This window comes from Chrysemys picta, chromosome 3, assembly GCF_011386835.1.
Source record: "Chrysemys picta bellii isolate R12L10 chromosome 3, ASM1138683v2, whole genome shotgun sequence".
In the NCBI taxonomy this organism is placed as follows: domain Eukaryota; kingdom Metazoa; phylum Chordata; order Testudines; family Emydidae; genus Chrysemys; species Chrysemys picta.
Window position 1 is genome coordinate 75772654 of NC_088793.1, and position 21847 is coordinate 75794500.

Sequence of the window (21847 nt, forward strand, 5' to 3'; positions counted from 1 at the left end):
AACTGACTAAGTTCATCATGGAACAGACCACCCAAATACCCCAAGAGAACCTGCTTCAATACAGAAATACCCCCCCCCTTTGTCCACACACCCCTTGTTGTCACCTGCCACCCCACATTGGATCATCACACATCTACAATCCGTACCCTATGGGGACCCCATTCTGAAAGAAATCTTTCCTGAACCCCCACTTCTGGCCTTCAAAGAATCCCTCAACTTCTCCAAGCTCATCGTCAGATGCAAGCTATGCACAGACTAGGACACACCAACTCAAAGCAGCACCAGACCCTGCCAGAACAACAAATGCAGAACTCCCAGACTTATCTCTACTGATACAATGATCAGCACCCCCACAACACACCCTTCAAGATCCATGGGTCCTACACAACATGTGGTATACCTCATCCAGTGCACTAAATGCTCCAATAACAACTATGTGGGTGAAACCAGACAATCACTACACTCTCAAATGAACTTGTATAGGAAAATAATAAAAGACTAAATCACCCTATCACCTATGGGTGAACACTTTCCAGAAAGCGATCCCTCTGTATCTGACATCTCAGTCCTCATCCTCAAAGGAAACCTGGTTTGAAAAGACAAACCTGGGAGCTTAAATTCATTACTCTGCTAGACTCTAAAAATCATGGACTGGACAGAGACACTGGATTTATGGCTTATTACAACAATCTGTAACTCACTAACGCTGCTTCTTCCCCCTGGGACTACAGAAGTGTTAGCAGGCTACTCTACCTTGAATGGTCTCTTACAATTTGTGCTAACTACTTACGCTAAACAATCTGTTCCACCTTGCATTTTGTTGCAATGATGGGAGTTCCTTTCCTAGACCTAAAGAAGAGCTCTGTGTGGCTCAGGTGCCACAAGTACTCCTGTTCTTTTTAACAGAAGTTGGTCCAATAAAAGATATTACCTCCCCCACCATGTCTTTCTAAATTCCAACTGAGTAACCATTTTTTGCCTTCCTAAAAATCCTCCCTATTTTTTCAATTGGTATAGAATTCAATTTTTGTGCTGAACTATAAACTGCAGTTGCTCTCCACCTAAGTTGCATTTCAGTGACAAGAGGTGATGTTTATAAATACAGAATAGTTAGTAAAGTGTGTAGAATGCTTTGGGATCATTGGTGTTCCTATATTATCATTCACTCAATTAATTACTTTATTATTCTATATGTATAAGCACCACTTAAACCAATGCCAATATGAAACAACAAATAAAAAGAAACAATATTTATATTTTTTACCTTTGTTAATTACATTTTGTTTAATGGGTGTGTCAGACATTTGAACAACACAATGGAATTTTGAAAAAGAGACACTGAGAAATATACCAGGCTGCCTCAAAGTTATTTGTTTTTGGCCATTACATACATCTGTAGCACAGATACTGAACTAAGACAAAGGAAAAGTGCTTTTTTATTTACTTAGCGTTAGTGTCACACAATATAACTTTATTGCTACATCATCTGAGGCGGCATAAACATGACATGATGCAAATTAAGATGGAAAATATGGAGCATGCAAATGGATTGTGTAGCATTGAAAAGCAGGTAGAATATAACTCCAAAATGTTTCAGGTCTTTCAGAAGCACTTTTAGTTCCAGCTAAGAGCTTTTAGTTGGGGTGGTAGGGGCCAAATTGAAACTGGGAAGAAGAAATTTTAAAAAAGTAATTGGAAAGGGGGAGAGTTGATGTATCCCCTAAAATATTTTTTAAAAACAAAGCCTGTTTAAAGAGCAATAGTCCAATGACTATGAAGTAAAATGAAAGCAATGTTTAAATTCCTTTTTGGGGGCCTGGGCATTTTAAGGCTGAAAAAGCCTGTTTAAACTTTATTGTCACTTGGAGTAAATGGAAATCTATGTATCTGATGGCAACATTTGGGCCTTAGTAACATCCATACCTGTAAATTGTACTTCACTTGAGAGACCTCATTTAGTCCCACATTTATCTTTTTTGCACTCAAATTTGGTGCCCCCTGACTTAGTTGCTGGAAATTATTTACATCAGAAATGAAAGAATCATTAAACTGATGTTGTAGATAGGGCTATTTGCACTAATGGAAGAAATCCCCCAGCATTTTAACTTTCCTGCTTGAATAATTTTTTGTGTCCCAGTTGTATTAATTTAGATGGAATAAATGGGCTAAAGGTGTTAACTTAACCCAGTCACTGTCTAGCATTAAACAGTGTTAAACAAGGTCTGGGGTTTGGTATACAGAGACTTTATCTTGCTCAGTACTAGGGCAAGCACACCATTAAAAATCTTTTTAACTTTTTACTAAAGACACAGAAAAGACAAAAAAGTTGGTGCATATGAAATATAAAGTATTAAGTAAGGCTTTTATTTTAACATTTTTTGTTCCCCTTTCTTTAGCAGAAGAATGTTTTAAACAAAGGTTTTTTTCTTCTAACAGTGTCTTAGAGGGTAATAACTATAGTTTTGGTTTAAAAAAGAAGTTTGTTGAGATAAATGGGAACTGCTTTTCTTTCTGCTGCTGTTAAAATTCAAAACTGTCCTTTTGGGTAAAAGACAAGAAGCTACCTGAAATGTCCTGGAGCGGTTGTTAAAGCCCAATGTCATTTCAGGTGATGGTTGGAATTCAGCTGGAGCTGGCCGGGACAGTGATGTCCTCTGGATTCCCTTTTTGTTTTGTTTTTTGTCTCTGTATGGTCAGGACATCTCTTAGGCTTAGGATGATGAAGGCCTGGGGTCCAAGGAAACAATGGGGTAGCAGCCATCATGGTGAAGCTCAATCCAGTAGCTTCCATCTGTTCTTTTCTATTCCTCCTCCGCAAGTTGTTTGTTTTTGTTTTAATGATCCAAAAAGGAAGTGATGGATGGAATAGTCCATTCCCTCATTATTTTGTCCACCAATTAGTATTAATATTAATATTTGACACACCCATTTTGGTTTATTAATTCTTGGTTATATAATTTTTGTTTCTACCATGTTGATTTTAACACAGGTTTTGAACAGATCTTTTTGTTTAGACTAATTCAGTTTGTCTTTTTCATATTTAATTAAAACAATATTTGTTATGGGATATTGTGAGATTTTGTGAACTTTTTTGTACCTTTTACAGTTGCATTTATAATTATAGTAAATGTTTAGGCTCAATTATTACAACATACCTCATTTCAGGTCAGTGTCAAATATTGCATCCCACACTTGGCTTTGTCATGTGAAGGTGCTCTGCAACTTCAGCTCCCATTGATTTCAGGTCTCCTCCCATTAAAGTAAATGGAAGTATTGCCTTTGGACTCATTCTTCTGGGAAAGAGGAGGGTCTATCAGGGAGTGGGTCTGGACTGAAGCATTCAGTCAAGGTTCCTTTGAGTGGTTGAGAGTGTAGAGGGGACTTGCCTGCACACTCACCCTCAGGTTTATAGTACAATTGGGCCATTGGTACCAGTTTAGATCTGCATTAGCACAAACTTACTGGTAGTTTCGAGTTGTTACCCCATGTAGGTCTTGGCTATTAAATAAAGTTGCAGCCTCTACATTAACTATATTATGGTGCCTGTGTGTCACTGTTCCATGTCCACATCTGTTATCATGTGTTGACATTTTTCCCATTGGTAAATTCTTGTTAACATTTTATTGTCATACTTACTCATCACCAAGCTATAAAGAGTGCAATTTACTTATTCAGTGGAGTCACTGTTGCAAGGGCTGCCATTTTGATTTTTGAACTCCATGAGCATTCACCATCAGCTTGCAAAAGCTGGGCCATTGGTGCATTAGGAGCTATTAAGTCTTCATTTACCAACGGTCCTTTGCTTTTAAATACTGCAGTGTTTGCTTATACTGAACCCAGAAAATAACGGATGTATTTTAGAGTTTGGTAACATTTGCTCAATTCATGAAGTGAAAACCTAAAAGCAACACTAATAATCAAAACAAATTAATAGCGCAACCGCATTTGTGAATTAAGAGTGGGATTTTTAATGTGGCCTAAAGGAGTTAAAGGAATTTCAATGGCAAATTGGTGCCTAACTCCCTTAGGTGTTCCTGAAAATCCCATCCTAAATTATTACTTGTACAGTCCTTTCTGATTCTCAGTCAGAAGATGAAGTACCAAGTATTACTTATTAATAATAGGTACTACTGTAATGCCTCAAACAATTACAACAGGAACAGAACACTAAAAGCAAGCAAAGTTCTTTTTTCCTCTAGCTCATACTGAATATCCTAATATTTTAGGATATGTTGTGTGTTATGTTAGTTTTGAAACTTTTTAAAAATATATTTTTAAAGGAACATATCAAGGAAATACAACAACAAACTCAGTATAATTTGGAGACCAATAAACAATTTAGCAATTCTGGAGGACCTTAAAATATTATATGTTTTTTCACTGTGAACAACAAATACAGTTCTTTCAAAAATAGTAAAGAAGCAAAGCAAGTTGGAGCAGGCTGGTGATGCATTTAACTGTGTTACATGCCTATCCTACAAGATAGTGCACTTGTGAAAAACTTCTTTGACTTCAGTATGGCTGGTCGTGTGCATGGATGCCTGCTTCCGTGTTGTAACTTGCAGGATTGAGGCTTTAATCAAAGAATAGTGGAGAGAACAAAAGCATGCTCAGCAGACATAGCAGGTAAAGATATAAAGATAGAATTTGATCACACTTGGATGATATGTCTTAAAATAGATGTAACTATTTTTACTAATACTTCTTGTATACGGAGTCCATACTGATTGACACAAACGTTTTTAGAACACAAATATATTATTACAGCTGTCGATTGCTGTTAACTCATGCAATTAACTAAAAAAAATTAATCGTGATTAAAAAAATTAATCGCAATTAATCACAGCTGTAATCGCACTAATAAACAATAGACTACCAATTTAAACTTATTAAATATTTTGGATGTTTTTTACATTTTCAAATATATTCATTTCAATTACAATATAGAACACAAAGTGTACAGTGCTCATTTTATATTATTATTTTTATTACAAATATTTGCACCATAAAAATGATAAAAGAAATAGTATTTTTCAATTCACCTCATACAAGTACTGTAGTGCATTCTCTTTATCAGGAAAGCGCAACTTACAAACATAGATATTTTGTTACTTAATGCACTCAAAAAAAAATGTAAAACTCTAGAGCCTACAAGTCCATTCAGTCCTACTTCTTGTTTAGCCAATCACTAAGAGAAACATATTTGTTTACATTTATGGGAGATAATGCTGTCCGCTTCTTATTTACAATGTCACCTGAAAGTGAGAACAGGTGTTCGCATGGCACTTTTGTAGGTGGCATTGCAAGGTATTTATGTGCCAGATATGCTAAACATTCATATCCCCCTTCATGCTTCAGCCACCATTCCAGAGGACATGCTTCCATGCTGATGACGCTCGTTAGAAAAATAATGTGTTAATTAAATTTGTGACTGAACTCCTTGGGGGAGAATTGTATGTCTTCTGCTCTGTTTGACTCACATTCTGTCATATATTTCATGTTATAACAATCTCAGATGATGACCCAATACATGTTTGTTTTAAGAACACTTTCACTGCAGATTTGACAAAATGCAAAGAAGTTACTAATGTGAAATTTCTAAAGATAGCTACAGCACTTGACCCAAGGTTTAAGAATCTGAAGTGTCTTCCTAAATCTGAGAGGGATGAGGTTTCATGCTTTCAGAACTCTTAAAAGAACAACACGCTGATGTGGAAACTACAGAACCCAAACCACCGAAAAAGAAAATCAACCATCTGCTGGTGGCATCTGACTCAGAGGATGAAAATGAACATGAGTCAGTCCACACTGTTTTGGATTGTTATCGAGCAGAACATGTCATCAGCATGATCGCATGTCTTCTGGAATGGTGGTTGAAGCATGAAGGGACATACGAATCTTTAGTGCATCTGGCACATAAATAACTTGTGACACCGGCTAAAACAGTCCCATATGAATGCCTATTCTGACTTTCAGGTGACATTGTAAATAAGAAGTGGGCAGCATTATCTCCAGCAAATGTGAACACACTTGTTTGTTTGAGCGATTGGCTGAACAAGAAGTAGGACTGAGTGGACATGTAGGCTCTACAGTTTTACATTGTTTTGTTTTTGAATGCAGTTATTTTTATACATAATTCTACATTTGTAAGTTGAACTTTCATGAAAAAGACATTGCACTACAGTACTTGTAATGGGGGAACTGAAAAATACTATTATTTTTACAGTGCAAATATTTGTAATCAAAAATAAAGTGAGCACTGTACATTTAGTATTCTGTTGTAATTGAAATCAGTATATTTGAAAATGTAGAAAACATCAACAAATATTGAAATAAATGGTATTCTAGTTTAACAGCATGATTAATCATGATTAATTTTTTTAATTGCTTGACAGCCCTAAATATTATGAACTAAAAATTAGGTAGGATACATATGTATGTCTTGATCCTGAAATCTTTGCATGGTTTGAGGCCATAGTTAAGATTGTCTAAATACATAGATAAGTCTCCCATTAAGGGCCAGTCAATTTTTTTTTTCAAAATTGTTTTTCAGTGGAAAATTGTTTTTTGACACAACAATATTTTTGTGAAAACTTGTCTGCTTTACACCAACATTTTTGACTTTTTGTCACAAGACCAAACACCTGGAGTTGTTTTACAGTGAAAAACCAAAAAAATTGGTTTCAGAAATGCTGCCATTGTATCTCATGGCAGCTGTAGTTTGAGTATTTCATGCCCCTATTCTCCTCTATGGGCTGGTTTCCCTGGCCGTCCTACCTCTCTCATGATGCACTGTGGTCTCCCTATTTGCTGAGCCACTGCAATGCATCATGGGAAGGGTATTTCATCCAGCTAATCTAGCCCATAGAAGGGAATGGGGTATGAAACAGCTGAATTACAATCCCCAGGAGGCAAAATTTTCAATTTTCAGCCAAAATGTTTTGGATGAAAGCAGAACATTTTTCAGTTTGGGGGTATTCAGTTTGTTTGGTTTTTTTTAAAATATGAAAAGTCAGGGTAAAAAATCAAAACAAAACTTTCTGACCTCTACTCCCACTGAAGTAAAGAGGTGTTGTCTATGCAAAACTGGAACTCAATTTCTGTTATGTAAAGCCTCCGCATCATGTAGTACACAGAATGCAGCACCACTGTAGAGCCTAGTTGATTTTAATGGGGCTCACTCTGTTTAGGAGTCCAGCTCCTTGTTGCACAATGGAGGGCTGGGGCTTAAATTTTTAAATCTCTTTTAAGAAAAGGATATTCCATTTACTAGGACAGAGTGTAACTAGGTATGTTTATACCTATCTATAGAATAGTTGTCCAGTAACTACATATCAATGATTAAAAATACTGGGCCAATTTCTGGGGCCAAACATTTACTTGGAAAGCTGTGACCGGTGCCACAGGAGGAGCATATGCCAGTTCTGCAAGAGCATGTGCTTACTGAAGTATGATTTAGGAAATCAAGGCTTGTCACTATGTGCTTTGTCAAGTACCTTCCCTGACTCTAGCTTCTATCAAATCCAGAAAATGAAGAGAAAATTAGGGATAAGAATGGGCAGGAAATGGATAAATAATGCTGCTTTTTCCATATTAGTGTATACTGTACCTGTTTTCCAGCCAAACCTTGACACATGCCAAGACTTCTTAGCAGTATCATGGATCTGTAGACGTACAGTTTGTTTATTGCAGATAATTTTGTATTCATTACATAATTATTTGTTTAATCAATTGCAGTGTTTTCTAATAATGTCTTTACAAATGCTTTGGCAAGTAATTAATATTACCACAATATTCTCTCTGGTAGTATAAAGTATGCTGCAGTGACATTGTCTACTAGCAAAGATAAAATGGTAAAGATTTAATCACTGAATAAATCCCTCTAGAATACATTTATTGCACAGCCACTATGCTGTTAAGTTTGAAATTAAGATGTAGTTATAGTACGTTTTTTAAGAACCTGTTACTGTATCATGGAGGGCTAAATCCTTCTGGTTTCCTCTCATGTGACGATCCAGTTGAAGTCCTCTGTCCCTTAAAGCTGATAGGAGTTTTGCCAGCAGGATTGTACTCACAAAGATGTAGTTATCTTAATTTCCCCATGTTAGAACTTTGTGATTTGAAAGGCAAACATGCTTTACAGAGATTTGTCAAGGTCACTCATTCTGGAAAAGAAGCATAGTGCTTGTGCTTTTTAAAATACATTTGAAATTCATTTGAAGACATTTCAAATGGTGTACTCTTAAGGATACCACAGACAAATGTGAACTGTGATGAAATATGTTTAAGAGTGGAACATGAAGATTGATTTATGGTATTTAAATTGTATTTTGGCTGGATTTCCAAACTTGCATAATTTGTGCATGCAATTATGCACATCAAGAATATTTCTGCACATGCAGTTGGGAAAATTTGTCTGGGAACTGAAGATTTTAGTAAATGTTTCAAAGTGTCTAGTATGTACGCTGCATTAACAGTGATAAAACAGAAAATAACCTGTTGAAAGTCTTTTGGTTAAGATTAGAAGCGAGAGCAACAAGGGTGATGTCGTGGTGGGCATGTGCTATAGACCACAGGACCAGGATGATGAGGTAGGCGAGGCTTTCTTCGGACAATTAACTGAAGTTTCCAGAACACATGCCCTGGTTCCCATGGGGGACTTCAGTCACCCTGACATCTGCTGGGAGAGCAATACAACAGTACACAGACAATCCAGGAAGTTTTTGGAGAGTGTTGGGGACAACTTCCTGATACAAATGCTGGAGGAACCAACCAGGGACCGTTCTCCTCTTGACCTGCTGCTTACAAACAGGGAAGAACTGGTAGGGGAAGTAGAGGTGGGGGTCAACCTGGGCAGCAGTGACCATGAGATGGTTGAATTCAGGATCCTCACAAAAGAAAGAAAGGAGAGTAGCAAAATACGGACCCTGGACTTCAGAAAAGCAGACTTTGACTCCTTTAGGGAACTGATGGCCAGGATCCCCTGGGAGGCTAATATAAAGGGGAAAGGAGACCAGGAAAGCTGGCTGTATTTTAAAGAAGCCTTATAGCGGGCACAGGAACAAACCATCCTGATGTGCAGAAAGAATAGCAATTATGGCAAGTGACCAGCTTGACTTAACAGTGAAATCTTCGGTGAGCTTAAACATAAAAAGGAAGCTTTCAAGAAGTGGAAACTTGGACAGATAACTAGGGAGGAGTATAAAAATATTTCTCGAGCATGCAGGGGTGTAATCAGGAAGACCAAAACACAACTGGAGTTGCAGCTAGCAAGGGATGTGAAGGGTAATGAGAAGGGTTTCTGCAGGTATGTTAGCAACAAGAAAAAGGTCAGGGAAAGTGTGAGACCCTTAATGAATGGGGGAAGCAACCTAGTGACAGATGATGTGCAAAAAACTGTAGTACTCAATGCTTTTTTTGCCTCGTCTTCACAGACAAGGTCAGCTCCCACACTGCTGTCCTGGGCAACACAGTATGGGGCGGAGGTGAGCAACCCTCAGTGGTGAAAGACCAGGTTAAGGACTATTTAGAAAAGCTGGATATGCACAAGTCCATGGGTCCAGATCTAATGCAGCTAAGGGTGTTGAGGGAATTGGCTGATGCGATTGCAGAGCCATTGGCTATTATCTTTGAAAATGCATGGTGATCAGGGGAGGTTACGGACGTTTGGAAAAAGGCAAATATCGTGCCCATCTTTAAAAAAGGGAAGAAGGAGAACCCAGGTAACTTAAGACTGGTCAGCCTCACCTCAGTCCCTGGAAAAATCATGGAGCAGATCCTCCAGGAAACCATTTTGAAGCACTTGGAGAAGAGGAAGGTGATCAGGAACAGTCAACATGGATTCACCAAGGGCAAGTCATGCCTTCTATGATGAGATAACTGGCTCTGTGCATATGGGGAAAGCAATGGACATGATATATCTTGCCTTTCGCAAAGCTTTTGATACGGTCTCCCACAGTATTCTTGCCAGCAAATTAAAAAAGTATGGATTGCTTGAATGGACTATAAGGTGGATAGAAAGCTGGCTAGATTGTTGGGCTCAACAGGTAGTGATCAATGGCTTGATGTCTAATTGGCAAGCAGAGTATCCCTGGAGTCAGTCCTGGGACTGGTTTTGTTCAACGTCTTTATTAATGATCTGGATGATGGGATGTATTGCACCCTCAGCAAATTTGCGGATGACACTCATTTGGGGGGAGAGGTAGATACGCTGGAAGATAGGGATAGGGTCCAGAGTGACCCAGACAAATTGGAGAATTGGGTCAAAAGAAATCGATGAAGTTCAAGAGCACATAGGACGGAAGAATCCCATGCACTGCTACAAGCTGGGGACCAACTGGCTAAGCAGCAGTTCTGAAGAAAGGGACCTGGGGATTACAGTGGATGAGAAGCTGGATATGAGTCAGCAGGGTGCCCTTGTTGCCAAGAAGGCTAATGGCATATTGGGCTGCATTAGTGGGAGCATTGCCAGCAGATCGAGGGAAGTGATTGTTCTCCTCTATTCGGCACTTGGGAGGCCATATCTGGAGTATTGCATCCAGTTTTGGTCCCCCCCACTACAGAAAGGATGTGGACAAGTTGGAGAGTGTCCAGCAGAGGGCAACAAAAATGATCAGGGGGCTAGAGCACCTGATTTATGAGGAGAGGTTGAGGGAACTGGGTTTGTTTAGTTTGCAGAAGAGAAGAGTGAGGGGGGATTTGATAGCCGCCTACAACTACCTGAAGGGGGGTTCCAAAGAGGATGGAGCTTGGCTGTTCTCAGTGGTGGCAGATGACAGAACAAGGAGCAATGGTCTCAAGTTGTAGTGAGGAGGTCTAGGTTGGATATTAGGAAATACTATTTCACTAGGAGGGTGGTGAAGCACTAGAATGGGTTACTTAGAGAGGTGGTAGAATCTCCATCCTTACAGGTTTTTAAGGCCCAGCTTGACAAAGCCCTGGCTGGGATGATTTAGTTGGGGTTAGTCCAGCTTTGAGCAGGGGGTTGGACTAGATGACCTCCTGAAGTCTCTTCCAACCCTAATCTATGATTCTGTGATTCTATGCATGCTGCATTAACAGTGATAAAACACAGGTTTAAAAAAAAATAGGTTTACAGTGTTTGGAAATCTTAACTTTGAAGATTAAATTGTTTTCATTTATCTGAAATGCTGGAGCACTAGTCATCTTTCAAAGACAGTGATTGTTCCTTTCATATTACCACTGTACAGATATAGTTGGGACCAATAGATGTACAAATGAATCATTAGTTTAGAGAAAGCTGGGGAAAAAGAGAAAATAAGTAAGTTAGTTACACTTAGGATGATTTACATGGCCACTTTGAATGTCCTAGAAGTTCAAAAAGGGAATATTGAAGCAGAGAGTTAAAGAATGAGTTAATGAGGCCCAAATAAGGCTAGTTATCCTCTGACATGCACATGCATATTGAAAGAACTTTTAGATTTAGAGATGTAAAATGGTAATACCTGTAGTTAATGTTAATGTTATATATGCAATTAGGCATGCAACTGCTACTCTGGATACACAAAGTGTTGATTAATGAAGAATATCCAAGATCATGCTAAGCAAGTCAAAGTCACATAATAACCAATGGCAAAAATTTTCAAACCAGAGTGTCTAAAGTTAGTAAATAAACTTAGTAAATCCCGATTTCCAGAGGTGCTGACCATCGAGATCAAATCAATTAGTGGGAATTACAGAAGAGATGCTCTGATAAATAGGGCACATTTTTATTTAGGTGCCTAAATATAGATTTAGTAGCCTAACTTTGGGCACTAAGGTTTCAAATTGCCCAATTGTATAAAAGTATTTCAGTGTAAAAGTGTGCCAGGATTTACTGCTGATGGTCTGTCCATGAATAATTCTATGTAAATATATCATGCACAAGAATTTATTGTTTTTTTTTCAGGGTAGAGTTTGCCTTCCACTATGCTCAGTGCATCTACAGGGCTAAATTTTTGACTTGGAAGTGATTATGCACAGATCCCACTAAAATCAAAAGTTGCTGTGCATGTAGTAATTTTAGTAGCACATTGGAAAAAAAACAGTGAACATGTTCCCCATATTTTGCGTAACTTCTTGCAATCTACTAATTAATAGGCACAAGCTACCAAATTTACAGATGAATCAGGAACATGAAATCCCTTAGCTGAAGACCTTCCATACTATGACATTAAAATATGGGGACAGTGGAAAAAAATCCACTTGCAGCCTTTGGATTAGACATAGATCACTTTATCTTATAAAGCCCTATAGTTTTTCAAGTTGTTGTTATCAGCCTTAGAACCCCTAATCATCTAACAAAAGAAACAACTATATTTAAAGAGCTAAGACATTTGAAAATGGTGAAAAGAGAGGACGGAAATCTGGATTGAATGCTATAGTATCACTCTGGTAGTTAACATTCAATAAAACTTTCACACACAACCACAAATCATTCTACACATTTCATCATTTGAAGCCTTTGTATTTCAGGTTTTCTGAGCCCCTGAAGAGTCATTTTAAATCCTTTTTGGTATATGTGATGTTTTCCTTTGAGAGCAGGCAGCTAGAGAGTGAACTTGAAACCCTATAACAAAAAAGTGTGTTTGTGGTGGTTGGTTTTTTTTTTTTTTTTTTTGGCGGGAGAGGGAAAAGGATAAGAAGAAAAACAATTATAAACAGATTTCTATTTGTAATAATTGTGAAAAACTGCTTAACCTGAACTAGTTAAATTTTAGTTTTCTTTGTTGAGAGAATACTATTGTAAAGGCTAAGAGGATTACTTGTAAAAGCCCAATGGCTACATTTCAGTGTGAATTGACCCTAGTTTTGAAGTGTAGCCATCACGGTGATATAGTTTGGAAGGCCTTCAACTCAGAAACTTGCTTTCCTTGTTGATTCAATTTACCCTGAAAGAGAGCTAGTTGGGCATTTTCCATTGAAATGATTTTTCAACTGAAAGTGCAGTTTCTAAAAAAAATAAAATGAATTTTTCCTGTGGACAAACTTTTACTAAAAATTTGATATTCCATCATGAAAATTGAATGAAATATCTCATTTCACGTTGCTTTGATCCAAACTGGAATATTCCATTTTTTTAACCGATCTGAAATGTTTCATTTTGAATCAGTTCAATAAAACATTTAATTTGCATTTTTCTGTAATAGCAAATTACCTTAGGGAAGTTGTTAGTTCTCTTGTGAACCAGGCTCCTGGAAGATTACATCTCCTGCAGCGCAATGCGTATTGAACAATGTGTATTTAACTCTGACTGAGTTGCATGGTGCATCATGGGAGGCACATGACTCAGGGCACATTATGGAAGATTTAGTCTAAACAAGGATCCTGGCCCAGATGAGAAAATGGGGACCTGAAGTACAGATCCTGTAAGTCAGTGCTCCATTATGGAAAAATGCAATTTAAAATTCAACTGCCTCAAAATGAAGCATTTTGGGGCATGTTCAATAAATCAAAATTAACTCCTTCAATTCTGGGAATGTCAAAAGGTTTCATTTCTATCAAAATGTCAAAATGAAATATTTAGACATCTGAGTCAAAAAAAAAAAAGTTTGGAATTTACATTTCAGAAAAACTTTCAAAATTGCAACTTTTTGCCCTGGTTTGAGACAAAACCAAATATTGAAATGGGGACTTTCCCATAGGCCGAAACTTCTGAATTTTGCACAGCTCTCCCCGGAATGTGTTGGCCTTTAGGTCACTGTGTAGGTTGTGGCCTGAGGGTATGATTGTGTGGAGGAGGATAAAGATGTTAATGGTTGGACTGCTATTTGCTTAAGATAAATATATTATTTTATGTGTTTTGTTTTAAACTGTATAAGTATGCCTGGAGTCACATATTATAAAGCTCTCAATAAATAAACAAAAATAAACTTAATCCGCTATGATGAACTATGCAGCACACAGAGGTGTGCCCTGAGAATGCAGTACCTTTAAAAAAAAAAAAGGAATTTGTCATAGTGATGCTCTCTGACTGTGTGGAGAAATAAGTTGATTTCCCTCTCCCTTTCCCCTCCGCTGCCGGCTTTTAATTGTGTTAGAACTTCCATGTACAAAAGAGAACTCCCTCTGATGATAATGGGCAATTTAAGGTTTCATCTGGGAATCCTGATGTGTGCATGATACACATGGAAGTCAGGTCCAGGTCCAGATCCACAAACAGACCTAGGGTTGCAATGCAATATGGTGCCTAGAAAAATCACAGGAACACCACTGATCCACCAAGTGTGAGGTAGACACCTAGGCTCTCTATACAATGAATGAGGAGAAAGAGGCACCTTAGAATGCAATCCACAAAAAGCAGCTAGCCAATGGGACATGCCAACAACTCAGGTATGGCCAAAGTCCAACCCCTCTCGGTGACAGGTGCCTAAGTCTGGGCTGCAGCTTGGCCCATAAATGGGAACTTGCCACTGGAGTTAGGTGGCGTAAGTGCCTAAATAGCTTCTTATGGGGAATGAGTTTGGCTCCTGCCTTATTCTATATAAAATGGCTGGAGAAGGAGGTGTCCATTTTATAACTTTTATCCCAGAGGTTAGAGCACTTGCTTGGGATATGGGAGACTCAGGTTCAATTCCCACTTCTCAGAAGAATGCTCCAACCATTGAAATACAGGATAGTCTGATGTGGGGCTCCCTCAATCTCTCCTATTCTACAGTGGAGAAATAATTAATGATTGGAGCAGGGTGACTGGAACCTGCATCTCCTACTTCCTAGATGGGTGCCCTACGCAATGGACTACAGCATCACTCTTTTCCTTTTTCATATAAGATTAGGGTTGGAAGAGACCTCAGAAGGTCATCTAGTCCAACCCCGTGCTCAAAGCCGGACTAACCCCAACTAAATCATCCCAGCCAGGGCTTTGTCAAGCTGGGCCTTAAAAACCTGTAAGGATGGAGATTCCACCACCTCTCTAGGTAACCCATTCTAGTGCTTCACCACCCTCCTAGTGAAATAGTGTTTCCTAATATCCAACCTAGACCTCCCCGACTGCAACTTGAGACCATTGCTCCTTGTTCTGTCATCTGCCACCACTGAGAACAGCCAAGCTCCATCCTCTTTGGAACCCACCTTCAGGTAGTTGAAGGCTGCTATCAAATCCCCCCTCACTCTTCTCTTCTGAAGAGTAAATAAGTCCAGTTCTCTTCATAAGTCATGTGCCCCAGCCCTCTAATTATTTTTGTTCCCCTCCACTGGACTCTCTCCAATTTGTCTACATCCTTTCAGTAGTGGGGGCCCCAAAACTGGACACAATACTCCAGATGTGGCCTCACCGATGCTGAATGGAGAGGAATAATCACTTCCCTCAATCTGCTGGCAATGCTCCTACTAATGCAGCCCAATATGCCGTTAGCCTTCTTGGCAACAATGGCACACTTTCTCTCGCTCTCTCTGTGACCCAGTGGTTATAAGTAATTATCCACAATGGAACAATCATTGAGAAATAGAAATGATGCTGGAATCCAGTAGTTAGGGCACCTCCCTGGGAAGTGGGAGAACCAGGGTCCAGTCCCCCACTGGAACAGCTTCATTAGCAGAGACTGAAGGAGGCAGAGCACTCTCCTGAGAGATGGGAATTGGAGAGGGATCTCCCTCCCGCCCCCTCTGATGCGGGAATTGAATCTGGGTCTCCCACATCCCAGATGACTGCTCTAACTACTGGACTAAAAGTTGTAAGGTAGGAACTGTGTCTTCCTCCAGCTGGATTTAGAATGGATCTGATCTGGTAGGCAGCCTCTAAGCATGTGCACCATATTGGGCCCTGCATGCGACATAGGTAGACAAACATCTATCCTACCCTGGTTTGTGAATTGCTCTGGCACTTAGGTGGCAGTTCAATGTCCCGACTCCTAGAGGGAGGCAGCAATGTGCATGCCCAGAGGTAGAAACTTAGGCTCCGAGAGAACTTGTAATGTAAGTGCCAAATGAGTTTAGGCACCTATAGGGCCCACGGGCAGTTTTGTGCTTCACATACACCTCAGGCATAAGCTCCTAAATTTGGGCTTTAGGCACCTAAATACTTCTGTGGATCTGAACCTGGGAGCTTTGCATGTGGAAGGGCTGCAGAATCTGGCCTAATTAACTGATTAATATTACGCTTAATTCAAAACTTCATTTGTTGTGCTCCATCCATTACTGCTAATGTCAAAGTGTGCAGGCCAAAAGTGAAGTGTGGAACCAAATTCAGAGGAGTCTAAAAGGAGTCTGAATTGAGGTTCTTTCTACCTTCTGGCCTCTTCTGCGTGTATGTTACATGAATTTAGATACCTTGGACTGATGGCTTGTGATTCAAATTAACTTTCACACACTTGCCAACTTGTAACTTATGCTTCCTGTGATTGGGTGAATCCTGATAGAACCAGGAGTGAGAGATAAAGAGATGATTGGCCAGACAAACTGTTGATCACCCAGAGAGAGAGAGAGAGACAAGGGAGGTAGCTCCCTTCTCTGCAAAGTGTTCTGAGTGATAAAGACCTCTGTAGTTCATGCCCAGTGTCCACACAAGGGAGTTACATTGCAGCATTTTGGTGCATATTGCTTTTCACACTGCTGTACTTTGCACTGCAAGGCAGTGTAAACATAGCCTGAGGGACTATAAATTGGTGTAGATCATATTTTAAAGGGCTAGAAAAGCACTTAACAGGAGGATGTAAGAATGTGATAGCTAGCTCACAATTGACACCTTCTTTTATCTTATGGTGTGTAGTTTCTACTAATGTAGACTCCCTTTTACACATGAATACGTGGGTTATAGCAGGTCTAGAAAATCTGAGAGTTAAGACATCTGTCATACACCATTTTACACATCACCCCTAAATTTTGTCCTTAATTTAAAAAAGAAAAATCCACAAATGTGCTTGTTTTCATAAGTAATGCTACATTGGTGTGTGTGTGTGTGTGCACGCACACACTTCTATTTAACCGGGCTAGAGAGATGTTCATTTATAATTTAATGACCTGTGTGTGTGTGTGTGAGTGTATATGTACGCTTCCAAAAAGGCAGTTGCAACCAAGCAGTTACATTCATCCACTAATTGTGACCAGACAGAGGTTAACTACAGTGGTTAAGTCTAAACCTACTGTATGAAAAAGTAGCTAGGGACATGTTCTCATTCAACAAAAGTTCCACTCTGCTGCATGGATGTTATTTTGGCCTTTAAAAAAAAATTCTTGGATAAGTGTCACTGTTATAATCTTTTAATTAATATTGTGCTGGAGAGTGAAGTCATGAATGAATGCTACTGGCTGTTATTGCCATAGTGCCCAGAAGGATGCTACTGTTTTGCCAAAAATGTTCTGTCACTAATGTGAGGGCTGTTGACGGACTGTTGTTTATATATGTCAACATGATGCCAAGTCAATTGTTTCACTACAGGAATCCTGGCTTGGCCCCAGTGGCTGTCTGAGGCTTTGTAGACAAAAAAAAAAAAAAAAAAAAAAAAAGTCTATAGTGGAAAATGAAAGGGAAAGGCTCTTTAGACTTTTATCTTACTCCTATTGTAACTAAACTCCAATAAAGATATGAAGAGAATTAATAATCCAACAATTCTGCAAAACAATTTTCTATATCCTATTTTGTATTCTCTGGGCAGAGGGAGGACTTTGAATTTAAGTGTGTCTATTAACTGAGAGGTTTGAATCTGTTTGTACTGGAAGCTTAATTATATAATACATAACTGTGTATAAAATGCTGCAGCACGTTTACAAGTGAATTTTAGTGCTTGTGAAAGGCACCAGTTTTATGGCATTGCTTTCTATTCAGCTACTCAAATCAGGCTCGGCATGAGAAGTTGCATTACAAGTTTCCCAATACTGACCTGCTCATGTGTGTCTCATGCAGTGAGGGGATAAGTTCAGACTCCATACCTATTAGATGCTACTGGAAATGACCTCATCAGACATTAAGCGGTAGGGGCTATTGTCTGGCTTGTAGGAAGAATTGTGCCCTTAAGAGCTAGATAGCCAGAGAGTGACTTGCTGCAGCAGCTTCAGACCAGGTCAGCATTGGGATGCTGATGCATCTTTCCCCATCCCCACACTCCCAGGTGACCGGAAGAGAGGAGAGACTGTTTATATTCATACTGGTGCAGAAAAAGTCCTCTCTTACCTCGACCAGGTGGAGCAACACCCACCCTCTCAGCCCTGGAGGTAGATAAACAGCAGTGTTAATGTCACTAGGCATAGCTACCAGGTAACTCGGGGGGGTGGAAGGCCATAAGTGCCGATGAAACCCCCCTGCTATGGATCTAAGTGAACTAAAGCAACTCCATCTTGTGAACTTTAACCAGCCTCAATACTAACCAGCCTAAAAGCAGAATATGTAACAGTCAGCTTTTTTAGCAGACAGCTGCAGTTTCGCTCACACTAGCAAAAGCAGTAGTGATAAGGAAGGAGGAGAGGGAGGGAGAAGTCTATTATGTAGAGGCCTACAAGGCCAAAAATAAACATGCGGACGAGAACTTTTCTAACACGCCACAATGTAGTGCCTGCTGTAACTGCTGTCAGGAAGGGATATTCTGAAATATTCAACAGAAGAGACAACTTCTGAAAATGTGATTCTCCACTTTGTCACTGGTACTTCTGCATATTTAACATCTCCAGGGCTCAAAAATGGATAATATTTTTATCCCAAGTTGAGCAGCTCTATAAATGGTATGGTGCCAAACTGAAATGAGAAACAATTGTTGGTATATGAAGTTGGAGTAAAAATGAGAGTAGTTTCTGACAACACAAGTCCTAGCTGGGAATGAGAGAACTTCCAGAAAGTTGTGATATATATCTGAACTTAGGAGATTTCTGGCTATGACATGCAGCCATCACATGCTCAGAAATAGGCCCTTTAATATTTCTCACTGTAGCCCCCCTTCCTCAACATACAAGCCTAGTTACTTATTTCATGCTCTCTATGTGGAGAGAGAGACTTAAGATCTTGCTACTGGCAGAATATTCATTGGACAATGGGTAGGCCACCATGCCTCTTGGGAGTTCAGGAGAGAATATCAGATGCTTCTGCCATCTGTAGTGGGTGTCTGACAAGCCTGTTTCCTCTTTCAGGTTCTTTGGGACAGATGATCAGAAGAATTTTTGACACTCCTCCCCCTCCCCCACCAAATCCCATTAGCACTGATCTATTAGGGCTCAGGCAGTATGCCTGATATTCTTAGAGGGCAACAGAAACTGAAAACATACTGCTGGGCACTGGTCAGGGACGGCTCCAGGCACCAGCCGAGCAAACTCGTGCTTGGGGCAGCAGATTCTACGGGGCGGCATTCCGTCCAATCCTAGAGCGGCACAGCCGCTTTTCTTTTTTTCTTTTTTGTTCGCCGGTCTGGCTGCCCTGTAGTGGGCAGCGGCGTGGAGTAGGGGAGCGCCCTGCTGGGAGCGGGCTGCGCGCTCCGTCTGCCCCAGTTGGTGCCAGGTCTGTAGCAAGCCCGGCAGGGCAGCCCGCGTCCTTCCCTTCCCGCCGACCGGAGCAGTGCGGAACCCTCCTGGCAGGTGGCGTGGTGGTCGGGGCCGCGTGGCAAGCGCCCCACTGAAGCCCTGGCTGCCCCCGCTCCCTCTCCCTCCCCCCCACTAGCCAGGGCACATCTGTAGTGCAGGGAGTCCCCCTGCACCCTGGCTCCGGCCACGCCACAGGTTTTTTTGTTTGTTTGTTTTTGTTTTTGTTTTTTTGCTTGGGGTGGCAAAAAAAAGCCAGAGCCGGCCCTGGCACTGGTGTCCCTTTAACAGATGAAAGCACTGCAGGGTTGATAAGCCTCATGGCTCAAAAGATTACTTAGAAAACACTTTTCTAGAAACCCATTGCATGGTAGGTGAAAGCAGCTTTGCTGAGTCTCATTGTGAAAAGGGCAGCAGTATCAAGATCCAGCAGCATTTTTCAGTGTTCTGCTGTGTCACAATTGGTGGAAGGAAGATCACCGCTGCGGGTGGGTTAGGACGGGTTTATTGTTAGTGAGCCTACATAGCCACCACTACCACCACAAAGATCATGGATGGGATGGGAGGCCTGATGCCCGCCCCTCCAAAAAATCCCACAATGGGGTGGGCTTACCTCTTGGCTCTTTCTCTGCAATCTTGGAATAAGGACACCAATATCTGTTTAAAAGGTGATTTTGAGAGAGCAGAGAGACCTGCCTGCAGGAGACTTGAAGCCTGGAGGAGTCTTGCTAAATGAGCTAACCAGAGACACCTGGCACAGGGAGGGAACCTCCAACAGATGGTTCCTTTAAAGAGAGCTGAAGCTGTTGTTTGAGATGACAAACACTGGGAAAGTTATAGGGGAGTCAGCACTGAGCAGGATAGCTGGAAACCAAATGCAGGTCACCCCCTAAGAACTCATTAAAATAAAGGGGGAGTGGGGGACTCTGTGAAGGAATCCTTTCACTCACCCAGGCTTTGAGGTAAGAGCCATTCCCTGGGAAAGATGTTTTTTGGGACTTTGAGGTTTCCTTTAGAGTTGTTTTTCTGAATAAACCCAGGCCCCCAGAAAGGGTGGTGATTTGACAAGCAAGTGTGTGGAGTCTCTGTAGGGTTACCATATTTTGTGCCTCCTAATGGAGGACACTCCCGGGGCCCCCGCCCCCCGCCCCCGCCCCAACTCCGCCCCCTCCCAAAGTCTCCGCCCCCTCCCCTGCTTCCCACGAACATTTAATTCGCGGGAAGCCTGAAGCAGGTAAGGGGGGGTGTGTGGGGGGGGAGGAGGCGCGGCCCCGGCCGACCACTCCCGGCTCCCAGCCCCGCGGGCCCGGCCCGGCTCCCAACCCCGCGGGCCCGGCCCGGCTCCCCGAGCCCGGCTCCCTGACCCTGGCCCGGCTCCCCGAGCCCGGCTCCCAGCCCCGCGGGCCCGGCCCGGCTCCCAGCCCCGCGGGCCCGACCCCGGCTCCCCGACCCCGGCCCGGCTCCCCGACCCCGGCTCCCCGGCCCCGCACCCCCGGCCCCGCGGGACCGGCCCGGCACTGCGACCCTGGCCCGGCCTGGCCCCCCGGCCCGGCACCGCGCGCCCGGCCCGGCTCCCGGCCCGGCACCATGCCCCCGGCCCCGCACAAAGAGGCCCCGGCCGAGCCTCCCGATTTTCCCGGACATGCCCGGCTTTTGGGGATTTCCCCCCGGACGGGGATTTGAGCCCCCAAAAGCCGGACATGTCCGGGAAAATCCGGACGTATGGCAACCCTAGTCTCTGTAATGGGGACTGGAAAAAGAAGACTAAAGGGCAGGGCAGTACAGAGACACCCTGGCCATGAAAGGGTGCAGAAGGGCAGCTGACATCTTTATAGTGATTACGGAAAATGCAAAGTGCCAACTTTTTTCCCTTTGCATTTCTGATTCATGTGCTTGACTTTTCTGTGTAAGCTTTCTTTTTTATTTGCATTTAAAAACAAACAAATTATAGTCTTGTTTTAAGGGTCTTTTTTAAAAAAGTGAATTTTGATCCAAAATTATACCTGTACTATTGCAAAATGGGGGGGGGGGGGGGGGGGGGGGGGGGGGCGGGAGAGAAAATAAAGGCCAAAGGAGGCCAAGGACAACTTTAAAATTCATGAAAAAGCCAAACTAAAATTAGGAAGAAACATGAACATTATAAAACATTACTTTCTTCCTGCACAGCCAGCTAATCCAGAAATCTGCATCACGTTTATTTTGCCAGTTGTGTAATCTCACACAGCTCTCAAGCCTTTGGGAATCCAATTAGCTGATGAGGAGTTCAGTTCTGTTCCACCAGGTGGTACAACAGAATGCTCAACCCCTGCTGTAATAGAGTATTTTACCAGGAGGTAGGTTATAGAAGGGGTTGTTGTTTTTTTTTTTTTTTTTTCCTTATTCACAAACCAAATGAAGAGAGTATTTAACT